The sequence below is a fragment of the Camellia sinensis genome, chromosome 7 (genome assembly GCF_055761805.1).
Source record: "Camellia sinensis isolate YWXY chromosome 7, ASM5576180v1, whole genome shotgun sequence".
NCBI lineage: Eukaryota > Viridiplantae > Streptophyta > Magnoliopsida > Ericales > Theaceae > Camellia > Camellia sinensis.
The window spans coordinates 27,286,895-27,310,518 of record NC_138967.1 but is presented as its reverse complement, the minus strand read 5'-3'; positions in this window follow the sequence as shown (position 1 = coordinate 27,310,518).

Sequence of the window (23,624 nt, the reverse complement as noted above, 5' to 3'; positions counted from 1 at the left end):
TTCGTAAAAAGTCAAAAAGTTACTAAAATAATCTGTTCTTAAACGAGGAGCAGTTAAACTAGTCATATAGGTTGTGTGACCCTTGTCATGAATAGGCTATGAATTGAACATATTGTGAACTGACTGATATGGAAGCGATTTTAACCTTGATCACTGGTTGGTCACATTAGCATTGCTACAAGTTTGTCATTTGAGTTAGAAAAATGTTGTATACTATGAAATTGTATTCCAAATTTTATTCTGAAAATGAGATGAAAATGGTGTAGATTTAAAGTTAGTAAAATGTGGGTCACATTTATAAACACTTTTCCGAGTACTTTTTATGAGTTCCTAATATTGTAGTTGGAGTTAATTCTGCCCACATGGGTATGGGTTAGTGACAGAGAGATTATTGGGAGGTGTTTGGTTTTGTGTTTAAGAAAGGCTTGTGATTTATTCCAGTGTCTATGAGATTGGGGATTTGGGATTGGAAGCAAACTTTTTTTCTGTGGATTTAGGAGAACTGATTTATGTCTAGTAAAGCGTTTTCAATAATAGGTACTCACCAAACAAAGTCTTAATGAGTTAATTGTGTGAAAAGCATGATAGGGAAGGTGTAGAAAGTAAGGACCACCGCTTGTCATCTGACTCACAAAAGAAACCTCTTCTCATCCTCACGTATATAAGGGCCCATGAGAAACAATGCATGGCAAAATCAAAATCAAACAGTCATTTCTCTCTCTCTCTCTCATAGTTGAGGGGAGTGCTGTCTGGTTCGAGACTATCCATTTGAAGTGCAAACCATCATCTGAATGATCTCGGACCAGGCTTCATTCCCCCCAACTTGCAATTTGCATTCACAATGGCCATACCATTCAAACACCTCTTGCTCTCTCTCTAAAAAAATCTCAGCTTGTGAATTGTGTTCTAATATTTTTTTTTTGTATTTTTTTTCCCCTTCAAGGAAGATCTTGAAGAACATATGAAAGTACTAAGCTAAGAAAGGAGATGATCAACCAACATCCAGCAATTTAAGAAGGTACTTATTATGACCTACTTCAAAGAAAATCCATGAAAACTACAATTTACAATGTGTGTACCATGCATATATATTTCATCTATTGATGTGAATAGTTTTGAATTTGTGTTTATCTTTCAAACAAAATTCAAGGAAGAATTATTGTCACAATGGAATTTTCTTGTTCATCTTTATATTCTCAGAAATAGTTATTTATCGTGCAATATTTGCTAGAATCATTGCATAATTTAGTTTTACTGCAAAGAAAAGAACAATTCTTATGAGCAGCTGAATAGACTCCTTTAAATGAGAGGAGAGACAACTGTAGTTTGGTTTATGTTGATTCAAATTCACTTTTATGGTTCCATTTCAAATGTATGGATGGCATAGGTGAAAAATTGGTTGTTTTTTTTTGAAAGTTTGCTTATTAATGCACACTTTAGTCTGCACCATTTTCCTATTTGGTTGTGTTTTCGTTTTTTGTTTTCTGGAAACACACATCTTGTTTCACAATATTTTAAAAGATTATTTTCAATTTTGTTTTCTAAAAACAATCCATTTTCAAGATACCGATATGGAAAAATGAATGGTTTTTTACTTTTCATTGGTTTGTTGCCCAAAAATGAAAAGCAAAAACTAAAAAGAAAAAAGAAACACCAAAAACACAACCAAACAGGTTGGAAAGCAGTGATGGATTTAGTGTGAAAATAAAAACAACAAAAATTTTAAAATTGGAAAATAAAGTTAGATTTCATTTTTAGCAGTTGAATCTGCTACCAAATGAACTTTGCTTGTAGAGAGTTACAAAGAATATAAGTTTGAGAGCTTTTACTTTTTATTTTTGTTGCATGAGAGGGAATCAAAGTGGAGCTTTGAATTGTACACCCTTTTTTACCTAAGACTGCCATCATAACATTTCCTTATAGTGTAAGCTCATTCCTAGCTTTTTAACCACCATGTGGGACTGGTCTAACCTAATGTAGGTAACATGTCCATGAAAAAACCTATAGTACACCATGTGGCTCTGTTATAGGCCATGCCCTAAAGTTCTGTTATTATGTGGGTCAGATTTTAATCCCTGTGGGTCAGGTTTAATTAAGAAATTTAAGGGTGCCTAGTGGGTCAGTTGGGTACCTCTTCTTCTCTTGAAGATGGGGTGACATAGCTAAATGTTTTGATGTAGGAAACATCCATGGTGGAGACTTTTAAATAATCTGTAACATTATTTTGTTTTCGTTTGAAAAATGATTATTTATTAGTTTTTTTATTACTTGACTATTTTAGTAGATTATTTTAATGGTGCATTGTTGAAAGCTGATTATTTATTAATGCACTTCATGATTATTTGACATTGTTGAAAGTTGAGTCCAACTAATAAAGGTGGGGTGACTCAATTGTGATGGTGCATTAATTTGAGAATTGTTAATTGGATTAGTTTCTTGATCTTTCTTTTTGTTCTTACTCTCTTACCATTTTTTAGGTCAGTGGGCACCATAGTAGTACATACCACAATTTGATCAGAAATTTCTAATGATTTTGTACCATTTTCTCAAAGAAGAAATGTCAACTATAAGCATTAATCATCCTGTAATTTATAGTAAAAAGCACTCAATCTCTATCAAAGATGACAAATGTAATTGAGAATCTGCTATGAGTGATTATTCAGCAGTCTTAATGTATCATGTAACATTGTTTGTATAGTTAGTGAAAAATAATTTACACAAGACAATAATAAACCCACCTAATAAATTTTATGATTTATATTTTATCGGAAACACCTCATAAACAATGTAAATAATACCTCATCACTTACTAATAATTTTTCCAAACTATATCCTTATGAATTGTGATCCATAACGGCCCCGTTTGGTGTAACTGTTAAAACAGCTTATAGATTATAGCTTAACAGATTATAGATTATGACTTTAATCAGAAGTTGTTAATTTGTTTGGTATAGCTGTTGGATTATAGATTTAAGTTGCTGAGTAGTGTTTGTTAAATAAGCTGTGAAATAGCTTTTTCAATTAATTTTTATTTTTTGTTTGTCTACATTTCTCATAAAAAATAATAATAAGAATCTATAGTCCATTTGAGTCTTTTTCTATTTTTAAAAAAATAAAAAATAAAAAAATTTAAGAGTATAACCATAAATTAACATGTCCACAGCAGAAGCTGATAATCAGAAGCAAGGGGTGAGCAGCTTCTCAGAATCAGCTTTTTTGAGCTAAAATAAGCTGTTAGAATCAGAAGCTGTTTGAAATAAGTTTAACCAAACTGTCCAAAATAACTTCTTCAAAGCTAAAAGTCATAAGTTAGCTCTGAAAAGCTGAAATGTAAGCATGAACTAATGTTTCTTTATCTCTAATTACTATTTAATTGTTCAAATGACATGGGATAATAAACATCAAATTTAGAATCAATATTGAACAATGTATTTATTACATGTTGATTCCATCATGATCATCTAAATTGACAAGCAAATAAAGTGCAAAAATCCAACTTAAATGATAGTGTTCAATTCAACAAACTTTTATCTTTTGCTAGTCTCCATCATTGATTTTTGAAACATGAATTAACCTTGAAATGCATGAGAAATGACATCAATGGTGGATATTGTATTCATAGATACAACACGAGATCCACTCTCCTATTCCATGGATAATAGTCCAATGATCTTGTAATCGCACTTGATGTAGTAAGGGTTTAGGTTCAAGTTGATTGAGCAACGTTCTGCTTATAAGTTAGACTGTGGTAGTAATTTAACTAAATAACTTGCTAATATACTATTTCTGGAAAAAAATCTACTCTACTTGAATTTTTTTTTTTTATTTCATTGTCTTTACAACACTCACAACCGCACAATTGTGCCTCGAATTTTTAATTTCAAGATTCTCATCATATTACAGAGTTAGAAGTGCATTAGAAACGGATAAACAATAAATTTGGAATAAAATATGCTTGATTCATAGATATACATATGCCCATGGAAGTCAAAAGAACAATAGAGAAAATTACTTGAGTATGGATGAACAAAAGCAATTCCTATGCTCGATAAAGCCACCTCAAAGTTAGAAGATGGGTTGTTAAAAACACTTTAAAGAGTACTCTTTTTTTTGTCTTTACCATACTTCAAATTCTAAAAGCATTCAACAAAAAAATATAAGAAATTTAGAAAAGTCTATTTGGAAAATAGATTAGAAGAGATTGGGCAGCACAATCACAAAGGTATTGTAACATAAAGTTTATTTTGAACTAAAGCTTTCTCTGTTTTGATTTAAAATAAATAAATAATAATAATAATTAATTAATTAACACATACTAGCATGATTGGGAACTTGTCATTGTTCACCAAATTGTGTCCATGAAAAAAATGGTTCCTATGGGTTCTAATTAGTAGCAATGTTTGGTGGAAAGAAGATCATATATGGAATTTGTATATATTGTATTGAGACTTATTATCTTAAAATAAAATAACCATTAAATGATATTTAATTACATCGATGTCAGTACCATCTCATTCTCGTAGAAAATTTTGTATATAGATTTTGTAAGAATTGCATTTTCCTTTGGAAAAATTGGAAACAAGGAAGTGTTTGGCAATCATCTTCTACTCATTCATGTTAGTCTGAGTTTGATTTTGAAATTTGCAAACAGTAATCAAGTGTGTTTGGTAACGTTTACGTTTTCAGTTTATATTTACAAAAATTTTATAAGTTAGTTTTTGTTTATTTTTTGTTTATTTTTAGAAAAACATAAACTACAAACGCGTTTGGTAATTGACAAAATATTTTAAAAAATTTAAAAATATAAAAAAGAGTAAGAAATGGCAAGTGGTGGCAAGTGGCAGCGGAAGACGGTGGTGGAAAGTGGTGACGGTGGGTGGTGGGTAGCTGGTGGTGGTGGGTGAGTTGGTGGGTGGGTGGGTGACGGTGGCGGGTGGCGGGTGGCAGCGAGTGGGTGGTGGTGGTGGTGGCAGGTGGGTGACGGATGGCGGGTGATGGTGGGTGGTGGCGGTGGGTGGGTGGGTGGGTGACGGTGACGGTGGCGGGTGGTGGGTGGTAGCGAGAGAGTGGTGGTGCGGGTGGTGGGTGGTGGTGGCAGGTGGGTGGTGAGTGGTGGGTGGTGATGGTGGGTGAGTGGGTGGGTGACGGTGATGGGTGGTAGCGAGTGGGTGGCGGATGGCGGGTGGTAGCGGGTGGTGGTAGTGGGTGGGTGACGGTGGCGGGTGGTAGGTGGTAACCAGTGGGTGGTGGCGGGTGTTGGGTGGTGGTGGCAGGTGGGTGGCGGATGGCGGGTGGTGGGTGGGTGGATGGGTGACGGTGGCGGGTGGTAGGTAGTAACGAGTGGGCGGTGGTGGTGGTGGTGGGTGGTGGTGACGTGGGTGGCGGGTTGGTGGTGGTGGCGAGTGGGTGGCAGATAGCTGGTGGTGGTAGGTGGCAGGTGGTGGATAGTGATGGCAGGTGGGTGGTAAGTGGTGGTGGCAAGTAGGTGGCGGGCGGTGGATGGTTGTAACGGGTGGTGGGTGGTGGGTGGTGGCGAGGGGTGAGTGGTGGGTAGCAGGTAGGTGGTGGGCGGTGGTGGCGGAAAACGATGGTGGAAAATGGTGGCTAGTGTTGGATGGTATTAAAAAAAAAAAAAACTGAAAACTTAAAATGGAAACATATTTTTTCTGTTTTTATTTTTTGGCCAAATTTATAAACTGAGACCACTGATTTATAAATCAAAAATTTTACCAAACAAGTTTTTATTTGAGTTTTTAAAATTTTTGTAAATATAAACAAAAAACTGAAAACGCAAGTGTTACCAAACGGCACCTAAGCTTTTCAGTATTACTGTTTGCTCTACCAGAAACCCTACACATGAGCTTCAAATATGGGATTATGGGCTCCAGGCCATGCTTGGCACATATGGGCTTAATTTGAGCTTTAATTTGTTTTTTTAATTTATTTATTAAATTTCAAAATTTATTAGAAAAAGAATAAGAAATTATAATACAAACAACAATTATAAAAAAGAAAAAACAAAAAAAAAAATATTGTTATGTACCTTTGGGCCTGCCCTACTCTGTGGCCCAAGCCCAGCTATCATCATTTGTGCTTGGACTGGGCGTGGACTTTGAGATAGAGCTTGAGAGATGGATGCAAGATTGTCTTATTGTCGGGTTGTATTCGATTCATGAATTTGAATAAAAATTTAAAAAGATAAAAATGAAAAAGTGGGTAAAAGGTGTGTGAAATAGTTATATTTTATTTATATTTTGCCTAAATTTTTACTTTTTTTTTTCCCCTCCAAATTTGTATCCATATCCATGAACTAAGGGCTCATAGTAATTGAACCCTATCAAAAAAAAAAAAAAAAAAAAAAAAAACCTTGTTAATTTACACTATGGATTCAACAACTCTTATCACTTGTTTGTTTACTTATATACTTTTTTTTTTTTAGATAGTTGTTTACTTATACACCTAAACTAGAGTTTAAGAGATTTTAACTGTATATATAATATCATGGCCTTCTAGTTGTTGAGGATATTGCTGAAAGAAAAGTGTTGTTGGTTGGAACCACCTATCCACCTGTCATGATACGATTTTAAAAAATGATTATTCTCTTTCTCTCTTCATTTTTAATGCATTATTCATGTTATTTTACACAGTATCTTATTACGTTTTGTTTATCTTTAATATGTCATTATTGTATTAGTATCAGATATGAGTAATGAGACTTATTAAATCAAGGTATTAGTAAAAAATTAAATGATAAACAAAATATGATAAGATAATAATAATATTATTATTATTATTTTTTTTTTTTGGGTACAGATTATCATAATATTATTATAATATACATAAAACTTGTTATTTGAAAACAACTACTAATGGGTGTGAATAGAAGCTCTTGATTGGAGAGCACACTTCATTTTCTTTTCTTTTTTTTCTTTTTTCAAATTTATAAATATGATAAGAACATGGACATTAGGAAATTGCAACATCACAGTCACAAACATACTATAAAATTCAACCATCATAAATGTCATCTACATGTAGGGTAGTTAAACTGGAGCCCTCAACAATTAAAATAATAATACTTCAATCAAAGTAGTAATATTGTCAACTCAATGTCACAAACTAGATACATATATACTGAAAAAAGATTTATGCTTCTTTGCCCACAATACAAAGAACAAATCTAGAATTAATGAGTTCTCTGAAGTTCAGACCTGTTAATTCTAATTCATTATAGTAATACAGATCATGAATCTTTTTTATTTTTTCTCTTGGCTTGTAGACCAAACCTTCTCAACTAGTAGACATCTATAATTTCCTAATAAGGATGCAATTATATACATTTAAACCACAAGGAAGCTTTGATTTAAATGGGGAAATAAAAGGGTGATGTGAATGCTTTAAATCACACATAACCTTTAAAGAAAATGAATTTTATGATGCAGAAGAGTTACTCATTTAAAACCCAAATGAATATTATTTAGAATCCAACTATTGAAAATAAATTCAACATTAGATTCCCAAGTACAAAATTTCCATCCTCATTAATTCCCATTTCTTGGCAAAATTCCTTAAACTTTCACCAAGCCAAATCTACTGCTAGACACTTTAGTCCCGTAATAGCTTTGCCTTGACTAGTCTTTAGGTACATGCAGTTCTCCTATTTCATACGTACTAGATAATTAATTGTGAATAATACTAGAGATCATGAAAAAAAATCATAAAATATTTTATGAAGATTTTTTATCTTTTGATTAGTGTGTGGTGTTTTCTTGTATATGTAATTTAATAGTGGAGAATATTTCATGATCATTTTCTTGATATTTTTTTTCATGATACCTAACATTACTCATTGCATAGTCTTGGAAGTGTTTTCGGGTGTCCCGATCAACTTGCGGAAGGGGGGATCACAAAAAGTAGGAATCAACAATAGGAATAGATGAAGGGTGTGTTAAAGGCGACACTGCACTCGCAGGAATCTCCTCCTCATCAATGTGCATATTGGAGATGGAATGCCTTTGAAGTTGGATATCAAAAACCCGACAAATTTCAAACTATCCATTATTTTTAGTTCTGAAAACATGAAAAATAAAAATAAAAACACAACTAAACAGGTAATATCCCCATGGAGTGGTGGCTGAAGATGATTCCTCTTAGATTTGTAGAGTTCCATATGGACATGTTTGATTGGGTGAATTAGAGCATGAGATTGAGATTATTAATCCGTGAACCCAATTATCCTACGTTTGTTTTAACATTTTGATTTAGAATTATTAATCCAATGGATAATTAATCTAACAAATTTGTAGGATTATTAGTAATGGAATAAGATTGGGATTATTAATCCAATGGATATTAATTCAATTGGATAGTAAATACTACACTAATTTAATAGAATTATTAATACTTCACTATTAGTCTTGTGAATCAAACATGACCTATAAGTACAAAGCATAGGCAATAATCTCGGAAAAGTAAGTTTAATATCATCACAAGATTAATGTTTTCAGTACATGAAAAAAATGTAAGAAATATATATATATATATATATATTTTTTTTTTTCTTCCAACAGAGCATGATATTTTGCTTCAACGTTTGTATGATTGTTCTATTGCTTTACCAAAGGAGATAAAAAAAAGAAAGTTTGTGTAAGTTTGTGTTATTACTATTTAAGATGAATCTGTATCATATATTTCATTTTTTGTGTATTTTTCTGGGCACATTTTCTATGATTGTAATATTACTTATCAGAATTTTTTCAATTTGTGAGTGATATTCTGTATCAATTTCATCACATAATAAATTAATCTATAGTGATAAGATAAATTAGTAAAAAAATTAATAATGTCATTGTCAGCCCAATTTTGACTTAATTCCATCATATACAATAAAATGGCCGATAAAGAAAAAAGAGTGTAATCTTTGACCAAATACAGATCGGCTTCTCTCCGGATCAGTATCAAATTGTAGAGTCTAGTTCGAGCATCAGATTGTGCTATGCCAGGAATTTAATAATTCAAAAACCTAGATATAACCACTTGCACACAAATTCAAATTTCAATTGGACAAAAAGTGCGACCCAATATTGGAGTCAAATTTTTTTTTTTTTTTTGAATAGATGAACAAATCTGAGCCTTTGATTATATATAAAAAAAAAATGCTGATGCCATGCCATCCAGTCCTTGGTACTGAACCCTCTACTGTTTAGACCAGAACCGGAGAGAAGTTGTTTATGTACATAGCAGAGGAAAACTTTTTGGGACTGGCTTTCTCCGGTCTCAGATCAGATTGGAATAAGGTATAACGTGACATGTCACATTGTACCTTCAGCCAATCACAAACACTATAGCCTTTCATGTTATCTCCTCATTACCCAACACATAAATATAGCCTCTACCCACTAAATAAATGAGAGAACAGAAAGGTATCACATGGCATCTACCCTATCTGCACCTAAAAATTTCTCGATTGGAGGGTATTATTAGGTCTGTGGAGAGTCCTCACGAGTTTTATTTTGATAATTCAAACCATTTTGAAAAACCTTCGTGATTCGTGATTCAGATCAAGATTAAAAAGCTCACATAAAAACTTATTTGGTAAATTTTTGATTTATAAATCAGTGGTCTCAGTTTATAAATTTGGCCAAAAAATGTAAAATCAAAAAATTTGTTTCCATTTTGAGTTTTCTGTTTTTTTTTTTATCACCCAACACTAGCCACCACCCACCACCATTTTCCACCACCGTCTTCTGTCACCACCACCCACCCCCCACCCCCCACCATCACCACCACCTGCCACCACCACTCACTACCCACCTGCCACCACCCACTCGCCACCACCACCACCACCGTTGCCACCACCACTACCACCCACCACCCACAACTACCATCCACATCCCGCCACCACCACTCACCATCCACCTGCTACATCATCCACCACCCGCCACCACTAGCCACCCACCCCCACCACCCACCACCACCATTCACTACCCACCCGCCACCCACCTGCCACCACCACCCACCATCTGCCACCGTCACCCACCACCACCACCCGCCATCCACACCACCGCCACCACCACCCGCCACCACCACCACCACCACCCACCCGCTACCACACACCCCCCGCCACCGTCACCCACCCACCCACCATCACCACCACCCACCCGCCACCCACCTGCCACCACCACCTACCACCACCACCACTCACTCACTACCACCCACCACTCGTCACCCACCCACCCACCACCACCCGCCACCTACCCGCCACCACCTGCCACCACCAGTCATTCGCCACCACCACCCGCCACCACCCATTCGCTATCACCCACCACCCACCCACCCACCCACCCACCCACCCACCACCACCCAGCACCATCCGCTACCCACCACCTACCGTCATCACTTTCCACCACCGTCTTCCGCCGCCACTTGTCACCACTTGCCATTTCTCACTCTTTTTTATATTTTTAAAATTTTTAAACATTTTGTCAATTACCAAACGCGTTTGTAGTTTATGTTTTTCTAAAAATAAACAAAAAATAAACAAAAATCAGTTTATAAAATTTTTGTAAATATAAACTGAAAACGTAAACGTTACCAAACAGACCCTAAGTGTAATTTGTTTGGTTTGATTTTTTAGAAATTGTTTTAGACGGATTTTCACATGTGTTTATATATATATATATATATATGTTTATTTATTTATTTTTGTAGATACATCTAAAAACTACAAAAAAAAAAAAAAAAACTAACTAATGAAAAAAAAAATGCTAAAAAATTTCACTAAAATGCACACAGGTTTTTTTCATTTGTCTTTAGTGATGTTGTTTTTTTTCATATTTTATTCAATTCTTCTTGTAAAAGTTTACTAAAAACAAACAAAAATTGGTCTAAAAATATTTTTTGAAAAATCAAACCAAATCACTATGATATGATTTAGGATCCTATCAGGTGTTTTCCTAATGTTTGAGATCCATAAAATTTTTTTTCATAATTTGACTCACAATGATGTGACATGGTAGATATCAATTTTTAATTTGTTACACACTTAACTATATAGACCCAACTCAGGTGAATTTGTGGATTTAAGATTGTGAGTCTCTAGCATTTCTTGTTTTTTTTTTTTCAATTTTATTTTGTTTTTTTGTTTTTTGTTTTTTGTTTTTTGTAACTCTTGTTTAGCAAATTGTTTATTATTTTCTTTCCTGAAAACCACCCATCTTTTAGGTAAAAATAAGAACGCTTCTTTTAGGTAGAAATAAGAAGTTGTATTTGAATTTTGAAAACTATTTTTGTACCAAAATAAAAAGGGTATGAAAAGAACAGTTGTTTTAAACTTTTATTATTTTGTTTTTGAAAGCACAAAAACCGAAAATCTGAAAAAGATTAAACAAAACTTTAGCAAACTATTTTTTATTGGTTTTTTTTATTTTTATTTTTTATTTTTATTTTTATTTTAAGGTTCCTTGTATTATGATTTTATAGCATAAAGGACACTCAATATTTTTATAATGTCTAAGGTCCCTCAACATCAATCCAGAAAAAATTCGATCCAAAGAAAATTCAACCAGAGAAAATTCAATCCAGTGAGATTCTTTGGTCCAAACCCAGAGAAAATTCAATTTAATCCAGAGAAATTCTCTGGTTCAAACCAGAGAAAATTCAATTCAGTGAAATTCTTTGGTTCAAAATCAGAGAAAATTTAATTTAATCTAAAGAAATTCTCTGATCCATACCAAAGAAAATTCAATTAAGAGAAATTCACTCTGGTCGAATTTTCTCTGGATTGGTCCAGAGAAATTCTCTGGTTTGGTCCATAGGAGAAATTTGAACAACCAAAGATATATACCTAGTGTCAGTGGCGTCCGCCATTTCCATCTTCATCTTCTTACTGTTGGTACAATTATTAGAGTCCTGAATTTGAAACTGTGATTTCTAATCTTCCACTTTGTTTTTGAGCTATGACTTGCTATGATACTAATTGTCAATGCCTGCCTGCAAACCATTTCAAGAACACCATAAGAAGTGGGAATACAAACCAGAGTCACAATTCCATGGATTTGAGCTTCTTTAGCTCTCTCACAGTTATAAAACTGAAGTTGATGACCACCGGTTAACCAAACCAGAGACCCAGAACTAAAAGCCTTCTCGGGAACTCCATCTCCGACGCCTCCTATCATCTTCGATGATCTCTTCTGCGGCAATGGTGACCAGAAGTCCGATTCCGTCGCCGGAGATAGACTAGGGTTCTGAGCTCCTTCATTCCAGTCGGAGAATGTGCCGACGCCTCCGTGATCGACGGCAGATTTTAGGGAGAGGAGAGAGAGGTCGTCGGAGGAGAGAGAGTGTGTGAAGTTGAGATTTTGGATGTAAATGGAACAACATAATAGGAGCAGAGAGATTTGAGACATTTGGAGAGAACAAAGTAGAGCTGAGCTGATATATGTTTAGAGAGACAAAGAGTCAAATTTCTCTGATATATGTTTAGGGACTTTAGACATCAAAAAATAATTTTGTGAATCTCTTCCATTACGAAAAGTGGGAGAGGGACCCTAGACTAATTTTTTCTTTTTTCTTTTTATTTTTTTCCTGAAAACAACCTTCTTTTTATAGAAAACACCAAGAAGTTGTTCTTGGATTTCTGAAAACTATTTTCGTACAAAAATGAAAAAGATATGAAATGATATATATTTTAAATTTTCATTGTTTTGTTTTTGAAAATAAGAAAACCAAAAGGAAGATTAATCAATAAGTCTCATATTTTAGACTTGTGATTCATATAGTCTTATATTTTTTTCTTGTGATTCAGTTATTCCTTTTGGATATGTAATGACTCATTTGCACATCATATTAGAGCGTTACATTTGGGGAGTTACATTGGAGTGTTATGTTTGGAAAAAGTACACTAACAAGTTTTTTATTGTGTTAGTGTTACATTGGAGTGTCATGTTTAGGAAAAATACGCTAAGGACTATTTTAGTGTGTTACATCAAAGCGTTATGTTTGAGGAGTTTTTTAGTATGTTGTTAGAAGAGTGTTACGTTTGTAAAAAATGCACTAAGGAGTTTTTTAGTGTAGTGTGTAATGTTATAGTGTTACATTTGAGGAGTTTTTCAATGTGTTACGTTGGAGGAGTTGTACGTTTGTGAAAAATACACTAAGGAGTTTTTTGGTGTGTTAGTATTATGTTGGAGTGTTACGTTTTATGAAAGTACACTAAGAAGTTTTTTAGTATGTTACGTTTGAAAAAAGTATACTATGGAGTTTTTTAATGTGTTATGTTGGAGAAGCGTTACATTTGGAAAAAAAAAATACACTAATTAGTTTTTTAGTGTATTGTGTTACGTTGGAGGAGTTTTTCAGTGTATTATGTTGGAGGAGTGTTACACTTGTGAAAAGTACATTAAGGAGTTTTTTAGTATGTTACGTTGGAGTGTTGAAGTGTTACGTTTAGAAAGAAAAAAAAAAAGGTACAAAGGTGATCTTTTAATGTGTTACATTATAATGTTGGAGGAGTCTTTTAGTGTTACGTTGGAGTAGTGTTACGTTTTTTAAAAATTGTTAACACCATAAATCTGTAATTTTATTATTATATAATTGCAGGACACGTGGCATCTCTTATTTATTTGGAAGTTAAAAGAAGTTATAGAGATAATGGAGAATATGAAGGACAAAGTGGATGAGTGGAAGGACACATGGCAAGACAAGAATAAAGATGGAAGAAATGGGTAGTTACTAAGTAGTTATTGCTGTATTTTTTCCTCTATAAATAGCCATTAATGGCTACATTGTAATAGATCTAGAACTTAAATCAAAGACAATTGATTTCAATATTTCTTGTCATTTTCCTTATCTTAGGAGTAGTTTAATATAAATTTATATTTCGAAGCATTTATTTTCAGCATTTCCATTTCGAAGCATTTTATGCACTTTCTTTTCGAAGCATAGGAGTAGAGGTAAGTAATTATTACTTTGATTGTTCACTCAATCATCTTTCTCCGTTCCTTTTTCTTCTTTTACTTTTTCTTTTCTCTACACTTGACAATTTTGAAGTCCTCTTCGTTGAGGCAAAAGAACCGTCAACACAATCGCTAGATAATTGGTTTGAATTTAATCTGTAAGGATTTTTCAATCCTTGCTGGCAAGCTCGCATTTATGATATTTTCTTTCGTAGGAAAAATAAGCCAACATTTTTTGGCACGCCCGGTGGGACAGCCAAGTGTAAGAAATGACAAACTATTTGGATTTCGCCATTCGAACTTGTCAATATGAAATATATTGGCGTGAAAGAGAAATTTTGGATCTTCAAGAAGAGATCCATTTTCTTGATGAAATAAACTTTCATCCCTTACAATATTATTTGGTGGAAGAAAAAAGACACCATTTAATTGGAGAAATTTATCAACTTGATATGGAAATTCGCCAATGGAATGATGAGTTATCAACTCTCACTACCAAGTCTTTAACTGAGGCTTTAATGGTCGGAATTGGTGAATTTTTTCAGAATTTTTCCATGGTTGAAAATTGCAAAAGCAAAGAGTTGATTTCATCAATGGCTCGAGGGGTTCAAGAGTCCGTTTTTAAAGAGCCAAATTATGAAATTAACATAACGAAAGAGCATGTTTTTTAGCCAAATTTGGCTAAGAATGATGTTTCATACATGGCTCGGGGGGTCCAAAAATCAATTTTTAGAGAGTCAAGTCATGAAAATAACATTCTTATGGGGGATTTTCATAGGCCATTAATGGCTAACATGGAAAAACAACCCACTTTGCCAAAGAATTATGAAAATCAATTTGGCGAAAGTCATGTTTTTAAACCAAACATGGTTAAGAATAATGAACAAGCCACTGTTCATGAATTCAAAATTTTTGACATTTTTCAAAATGTCAAAAAGTATGAATTTTTATGGTCACACTATACCATGACTTTTGGTGTTCAAAATCCTTTTTGGATTTGTGGTTCACATCAAAATATAATTCTGATGATGTGGCTAATAAAATTAACAAATTGTTCTTATGAGTTCGAAGCACTAAGAACAAGGGATGACCATTTAAAATGCATGAACTTGGCTAGAAAAAGCCTGTGCATTTAAATAAATGGTTGAGAATGGCTTATCTTTTCAAATTTATGGCCAGTTGTTTGTATGTACACAATCAAAGCATCGAAGATACATTCGAAGGATCAATAGTTGTTTCGAAGGTTGATTACTTCACCTTCGAAGCTGTATAAAGCTTTGAAGATACATTCGAAGTATCAAAAGTTGTTTTGAAGGTTGATTACTTCACCTTCGAAACTGTATAAAGCTTTGAAAACTTTCGAAATGTGTACATCTCTTCAAATATATGTGAAATGACAATTAATTAGTTGTCGAATAATGCCTGTTTTTGGCATGATAAGTTGTTTCGAAGAACAACAGTTTTGGTGTCTTTGAAGAATTAATAATTGGTTCGAAGCACAAAATTAATATTTTCATTAATTATGTATGAATCAGAACATACAAAATGTGAATAACTACAATGTTGGCCAAAAGCTGCTTCGAAGGCTCTTTTGCCATAATTTTGTAAGCTCCGAAGCACTCCATCCTGCATTAACAGCTTTGAAGAAACAATAATGGTGGTTGTGAACCTTCGAAACTTTACCGAGTATATCTAAGGATGTAATTTGTCATTTGTCGGCACTTTCAACCTTCGAAAGATGATTTTAGTCCTTTGTACTAGTCCATAATAGCTAACATTCGAGACATCTAGTTAGAATTTCATACTCATTCGAAGCACTTTATTGGTATTGTTACATCATTCGAAGCACTTTGTTGCTTAGGTTAGTCATGTGCTTGGTTCGGCCCTTCAAAAATTCAAGTAAACATCATTTTTAAGGGTCGCGGGGGGTAATGTTAGCACCATAAATCTGCAATTATTATTATTATTTATTATTTATATAATTGCAGGACACATGGCATCCTCTTACTCATTTGGAAGTTAAAAGAAGTTATAGAGATAATGGAGAATATGAAGGATAAAGTAGATGAGTGAGAGGACAAAGTGGATGAGTAGAAGGACACATGGCAGGACAAGAATGAAGATGGAAGAAATGGGTAGTTACTAAGTAGTTATTGCTGTATTTTTTCCTCTATAAATAGCCATTAATGGCTACATTGTAAGGGATCCAGAATCATAAATCAAAGACAATTGATTTCAATATTTCTTGTCATTTTCCTTATCTTAGGAGTAGTTTAACATAGATTTATATTTCGAAGCATTTATTTTCAGCATTTCCATTTCAAAGCATTTTATGCACTTTCTTTTCGAAGCATAGGAGTAGAGGTAAGTAATTATTACTTCGATTGTTCACTTAATCATCTTTCTCCATCCCCTATTCTTCTTTCTACATTGTAAGGGATCCAGAATCATAAATCAAAGACAATTGATTTCAATATTTCTTGTCATTTTCCTTATCTTAGGAGTAGTTTAACATAGATTTATATTTCGAAGCATTTATTTTCAGCATTTCCATTTCAAAGCATTTTATGCACTTTTTTTTCGAAGCATAGGAGTAGAGGTAAGTAATTATTACTTCGATTGTTCACTTAATCATCTTTCTCCGTCCCCCATTCTTCTTTTAATTTTTCTTTTCTTTATACTTGGCAATTTTGAAGTCCTCTTCGTTGAGGCAAAAGAACCGTCAACACAATCGCTTGATAATTGGCTTGAATTTAATCTGTAAGGATTTTTCAATTCTTGCTGGCACGCTCGCATTTATGATATTTTCCTTCGTAGGCCCTTCAAAAATTCAAGTAAATATCATTTTTAAGGGCCGCGGGGGGTAATGTTAGCACCATAAATCTGCAATTTTTATTATTATTTATTATTTATATAATTGCAGGACACGTGGCATCCTCTTATTCATTTGGAAGTTAAAAGAAGTTATAGAGATAATGGAGAATATGAAGGATAAAGTAGATGAGTGAGAGGACAAAGTGGATAAGTGGAAGGACACATGGCAAGACAAGAATGAAGATGGAAGAAATGGGTAGTTACTAAGTAGTTATTGCTGTATTTTTTCCTCTATAAATAGCCATTAATGACTACATTGTAAGGGATCCAGAATCATAAATCAAAGACAATTAATTTCAATATTTCTTGTCATTTTCCTTATCTTAGGAGTAGTTTAACATAGATTTATATTTCGAAGCATTTATTTTCAGCATTTCCATTTCGAAGCATTTTATGCACTTTCTTTTCGAAGCATAGGAGTAGAGGTAAGTAATTATTACTTTGATTGTTCACTCAATCATCTTTCTCCGTCCCTTTTTCTTCTTTTACTTTTTCTTTTCTCTACACTTGACAATTTTGAAGTCCTCTTCGTTGAGGCAAAAGAACCGTCAACACAATCGCTTGATAATTGGCTTGAATTTAATCTGTAAGGATTTTTCAATCCTTTCTGACACGCTCGCATTTATGATATTTTCCTTCGTAGGAAAAATAAGCCAACAAAAATATACTGAGTTTTTTAGTGTGTGACATTCTTACATTAAAGTGACGGAAAACGTGATCCAAAAATTAGATCTAACTTCCCTAAGATGGCGTCCCTCAATGAGGAATGGTAGAAATGTCCACCGAATCATACCAAAATTTAAAATAAGATCTTATGGTAAGATTGTCAAAACAAAGAGGACCTAGCAATGTATAAAAAAATTCATGGGACTATTTGGAGTAACTGATTCTCATATGAGACTTTTTGATAATTTTCCCAAACCAAGAACGCTAAAACATTTTTAAAACTCACTGTTTTCATATCATTTTTATTTTTATGCAAATATTTAAAAAAAAATAAAATTGAGAACAGTTCCCCATCTGAGATTGTTCTTGTAAGTGTTACCTTTTCCTTAAAAGTTCAACTGGTAGATTGTTATTGTTTATTGGATTTTAGTTTGGTTGGATTGATGAATTATTACAATTATTCTTGAATAGTGTAAATTCTCCTGTCGTAAATCACTTTAAAAGTATTATCTAATATTCGGATACGATATGAAAATTCTTATAAAAAAAACTACTATCATTTATGCATTATGGATTGATATCATAGACTTTTCATGAATTGAACACAATCTTATGCATGGTGGGAAATTGTAGTTCTAGTAAAAGGTTTATAATTTACTATGAATCTAACATAATCTCATCTTCCACTTCTATTAGTAACCATTATAATGGGTCAATTCCATAACAACACAAAGTATACCACTTGAAATGGCAAAAGATATAAGAAGAAGGATTGCAAATAAGGATTGAAAGATGTGTGTGTTGCACTGTAATAATATAGAACTATTCATAGTTATTTCATCAGATCAGATTTCTGTCAATCATTTATTTTTTTACCGTCTATTTTTTATTTTTATTTTTATTTTTATTTTTATATACAAAACTGATTTAATCACGTAACTATCGATATCTGATTAATGTGATTTTTTATAACCATATAGTACTTGAAGAGTTTTTTACATTGACGGTTTGAATTTCCATGATGGCCTCCACAAATTTAACAGTATCCTTCAATCCGGTCTAAGACAGAAGGAAACCAGATTGAAAGTTTTTCTAACAAGTTTGTCTGGGTTGCTGAGATCATTGATCCGCAGGGCACCAAATTTGTACTAGACTACCTAGGAAAAATGAATACCTAAATTGTCTTCACCACAATTTCTTGTGGCCAATCATTAATGTTTAATATCATCACAAGATTTCGTGTTTTGGGTGGATGAAAAAATATGTAAGAAATATTATTTTCCTCCAACAGGGCATGTTATTTTGTCTCAACATCTGTATGACAGTTCTACTGTTTTACATATGGGAAACGAAAGATAAGTGTAATTTGTTTGGTTTGATTTTTTAGAAATTGTTTTAGACGGATTTTCACATGTGTTTATATATATATGTTTATTTATTTTTGTAGATACATCTAAAAACTACAAAAAAAAAAAAAAAAAAAAAAAACTAACTAATGAAAAAAAAAAAGCTAAAAAAATTCACTAAAATGCACACAGGTTTTTTTCATTTGTCTTTAGTGATGTTGTTTTTTTTCATATTTTGTTCAATTCTTTTTGTAAAAGTTTACTAAAGACAAACAAAAACTGGACTAAAAATATTTTTTGAAAAATCAAACCAAATCACTATGATATGATTTAGGATTCTATCTGGTGTTTTCCTAATGTTTGAGATCCATAAAAAAATTCTCATAATTTGACTCACAATGATGTGATATGGTAGATATCAATTTTTAATTTGTTGCACACTTAGCTATATAGACCCAACTCAGGTGAATTTGTGGATTTAAGATTGTGAGTCTCTAGCATTTCTTGTTTTTTTTTTTTTTCAATTTTTTTTTGTTTTTTGTTTTTTTTTGTAACTCTTGTTTAGCAAGTTGTTTATTATTTTCTTTCCTGAAAACACCCATCTTTTAGGTAAAAATAAGAAGTTGTATTTGAATTTTGAAAACTATTTTTGTACCAAAATAAAAAGGGTATGAAAAGAACAGTTGTTTTAAACTTTTTATTATTTTGTTTTTGAAAACACAAAAACCGAAAACCTTAAAAAGATTAAACAAAACTTTAGCAAACTATTTTTTATTGGGTTTTTTTTTTAAGATCCATGGTATTATGATTTTATAACATAAAGGACACTCAATATTTTTATAATGCCTAAGGTCCCTCAACATCAATCCAGAGAAAATTCGATCAAGAGAAAATTCAATCAGAGAAAATTCAATCCAGTGAAATTCTTTGGTCCAAACCCAGAGAAAATTCAATTTAATCCCGAGAAATTCTTTGGTCCAAATCAGAGAAAATTCAATTCAGTGAAATTCTTTGGTTCAAAACCAGAGAAAATTCAATTTAATCTAGAAAAATTCTTTTATCCAAACCAGAGAAAATTCAATTAAGAGAAATTCACTCTGGTCGAATTTTTTCTAGGTTGGTCCAGAGAAATTCTCTAGTTTGGTCCATAGGAGAAATTTGAACAACCAAAGATATATACCTAGTGTCAGTGGCGTCCGCCATTTCCATCTTCATTTTCTCACTGTTGGTACAATTATTAGAGTCTTGAATTTGAAACTGTGATTTCAAATCTTCCACTTTGTTTTTGAGCTATGACTTGCTATGATACTAATTGTTAGTGCCTGCCTGCAAACCATTTCAAGAACACCATAAGACGTGGGAATACAAACCAGAGTCACAATTCCATGGATCTGAGCTTCTTTAGCTCTCTCACAGTTATAAAACTGAAGTTGATGACCACCGGTTAACCAAACCAGAGACCCAGAACTAAAAGCCTTCCCGGGAACTCCATCTTTGACGTCTCCGATCATCTCCGATGATCTCTTCTGTGGCAATGGTGACCAGAAGTCCGATTCTGTCGCCGGAGATAGACTAGGGTTTCGAGCTCCTTCGTTCCAATAGGAGAATGCGCCGCGCGCCTCCGTGATAGATGACGAATTTTAGGGAGAGGAGAGAGACGCCGTCGGAGGAGAGAGAGTGTGTGAAGTTGAGATTTTGGATGTAAATGAAAAAACATAATAGGAGCAGAGAGAGTTGAGACATTTGGAGAAAACAGAGCATAGCTGAGCTGATATATGTTTAGAAAGACAAAGAGTCAAATTTCTTTGATATATGTTTAGGGACCTTAGACATCAAAAAATAATTTTGTGGATCTCTTCCATTACGAAAAGTGGGAGAGGGACCCTAGACTTATTTTCCCTTTTTTATTTTTATTTTTTTCCTGAAAACAACCTTCTTTTTATAGAAAACACCAAGAAGTTGTTCTTGAATTTCTGAAAACTATTTTCGTACAAAAATGAAAAAGATATGAAATGATATATATTTTAAATTTTCATTGTTTTGTTTTTGAAAATGGGAAAACCAAAAGGAAGATTAATCAATAAGTCTCATATTTTAGACTTGTGATCCATATAGTCTTATATTTTTTCTTGTGATTCATTTATTCTTTTTGGATATGTAATGACTCATTTGCCCATCATATTAGAGCGTTACATTTGGAGAGTTACGTTGGAGTGTTATGTTTGGAAAAAGTACACTAGCGAGTTTTTTATTGTGTTAGTGTTACATTGGAGTGTCATGTTTGGAAAAAATACGCTAAGGACTATTTTAGTGTGTTATATCAAAGCGTTATGTTTGAGGGGTTTTTTAGTATGCTGTTAGAAGAGTGTTACGTTTGTAAAAAATACACTAAGGAGTTTTTTAGTGTAGTGTGTAATATTATAGTGTTACATTTGAGGAGTTTTTCAATGTGTTACGTTGGAGGAGTGGTGCGTTTGTGAAAAATATACTAAGGAGTTTTTTGGTGTGTTAGTATTATGTTGGAGTGTTATGTTTTATGAAAGTACACTAAGAAGTCTTTTAGTATGTTACGTTTGAAAAAAGTATACTATGGAGTTTTTTAATGTGTTACGTTGGAGAAGCGTTACATTTGGAAAAAAAAATACAGTAATTAGTTTTTTAGTGTATTGTGTTACGTTGGAAGAGTTTTTCAGTGCATTATGTTGGAGGAGTGTTACACTTGTGAAAAGTACGCTAAGGAGTTTTTTAGTATGTTACGTTGGAGTGTTGAAGTGTTACATTTAGAAACAAAAAAAAAAAGGTACTAAGGTGATCTTTTAATGTGTTACATTATAATGTTGGAGGAGTCTTTTAGTGTTACGTTGGAGTAGTGTTACGTTTTTTAAAAATATACTGAGTTTTTTAGTGTGTGACATTCTTACATTAAAGTGACGGAAAACGTGATCCAAAAATTGGATCTAACTTCCCTAAGATGGCGTCCCTCAATGAGGAATGGTAGAAATGTCCACCGAATCATGCCAAAATTTAAAATAAGATCTTATGGTAAGATTGTCAAAACAAAGAGGACCTAGCAATGTATAAAAAAATTCATGAGACTATTTGGAGTAACTGATCGCATATGAGACTTTTTGATAATTTTCCCAAACCAAGAATGCTAAAACATTTTTAAAACTCACTGTTTTCATATCATTTTTATTTTTATGCAAATATTTAAAAAAAAAAAAAATTGAGAACAGTTCCCCATTTGAGATTGTTCTTGTAAGTGTTACCTTTTCCTTAAAAGTTCAACTAGTAGATTGTTATTGTTTATTGGATTTTAGTTTGGTTGGATTGATGAATTATTACAATTATTCTTGAATAGTGTAAATTCTCCTGTCATAAATCACTTTAAAAGTATTATCTAATATTCGGATACGATATGAAAATTCTTATAAAAAAAACTACTATCATTTATGCATTATGGATTGATATCATAGACTTTTCATGAATTGAACACAATCTTATGCATGGTGGGAAATTGTAGTTCTAGTGAAAGGTTTATAATTTACTATGAATCTAACATAATCTTATCTTCCACTTCTATTTGTAACCATTATAATGGGTCATTTCCATAACAACACAAAGTATACCACTTGAAATGGCAAAAGATATAAGAAGAAGGATTGCAAATAAGGATTGAAAGATGTGTGTGTTGCACTGTAATAATATAGAACTATTCTGAGTCAACAATAAAAAGTGAATTTCATTAACACTAAAAAGAGAAAAAGAAAAATTCAAAGATATGTGAATAGATTGCAAATTATTAAGCTCTTCCATTTATTATCTTAAATTATTAGAAAAATATGTGAAATCGATAATTGACTTAAAATTAACTGGCTTGTTGAACATTAATTAGTTAATACCGGGCCTATTTTAACACTAATCAATTCGTGCTCGACAAAACAATCAATTTTAAAGAACCTGGATTGTCTCTAGCTAAGTCAATTGAACTTTTCAATCTAGCCTATTGTAGGCCCATTTCAAGTCTATCTCGACAATTAAAACGGTTCATCTTTGTAGACTCTATGAAGTAATTTATACTTATAAAAAATTAAGTTCATCAGACATTAATAATTACTTTATCCGTCCATTTTTTTAAAGAAAAATATAATCTAATTAAGTGAATACTAATGCCAGATAAACCTACTTTTTAACATGAATAATCTATTTGATGGAATCTACAAAAACAAACAATTCATTTTGTTAACATGAACTCAAAATTGGTCCATAATAAACCAAATTGAATGGTCCAGTTGAATTAGCCAACTGAAAACAATCTCAATTTTAAACTTGTCAACAAGACATAATATTTAATTTTGAACATTATTATTGTGTTTTTATTTTCATTTTTTTATTATATGTTTCTCACTCAAAAAAATCATTTAGGGAAAGAAATTGTCATAACTACCTTTCTTGACACACATTCTTTTTTTCTTTTTTTTTTATTCAAAGGAAATTAAAGCAAACAAAGAGAAAAGGAGTTCAATACAGCAACCAGAGGGTTAGTTCCTTACTACAGATACTCTAGTCATGTCGTCTATGAGGAGAGCTATGACTTCAATAGGGGAATCCGTAAGGATCATTATATGTTCTTCCCGAGCTACTCCCATATTAGCTAACCTATCAGCTACTTTGTTTCCCTCTCTCAAGGTATGGAGCAGTGAGCAGTGGCATCTCTGTAGAAGAAATTTTGTATTTTCAATGAGAGCCTTGAGAGGAGAATTTGGATTTGGACTATGTTGAA